A 717-nucleotide genomic window follows, 5' to 3' on the forward strand; every position below is an offset into this window, starting at 1 on the left:
ACATATACATATATATATATAAATATATTTATATATATATTATATATATATATAAGTAATCACTAACGGTAGTGAGGCAATGAGATTTGATGTTTCCCGTCAACAAATGAAATTATAAGCGCAAATAACAATGGCTATCTAGTCTATATAAATCTGTAAGGAAAAAAAAAACATTTCAAGGTCTTTGTAATTGTCTTGCACTACAGACCACAACTAATACAGGGGCAACTAAGCCTGTCACTCGTATTTCCGGCAGTAAATGATAGAAGTCCTCCATCATCTAAGGGAAAAAAAAAAGGATATACTTACACACACCAGCGAGTGGGTCCAATGTAACTTAAGAGGAAGTGGCAGCTGGAACATATCAATTTTGAATAGAGTATATAGTTCCACTAGTGTACGCGACCCGTCAAATAATGACGCCTGAATATGCAGATAGATTTGCACATGCGCAGATTCAATCCTTCCCAACCCGTTTCCCTTTCCTAACTACAGTACAATGCAATAGTTACGGCAATTTGTGGGAGATTGTGGTTTTCAGAGTATAGATAGATAGATATGCTAAAGAACCACAGGGAAAATGAAAATATGAAATATAAGATTAAGTCCTGAATATTTTCATTTTCCCCGTTGTTCTTTTGCATCTGAGCATCACGTCTCCCTGTGATTTTTACACATAGATAGATATGCTGAAAGTTATAGATCAATAAAGAGACA

The sequence above is a fragment of the Palaemon carinicauda genome, chromosome 4 (assembly GCF_036898095.1).
Source record: "Palaemon carinicauda isolate YSFRI2023 chromosome 4, ASM3689809v2, whole genome shotgun sequence".
Lineage (NCBI taxonomy): Eukaryota > Metazoa > Arthropoda > Malacostraca > Decapoda > Palaemonidae > Palaemon > Palaemon carinicauda.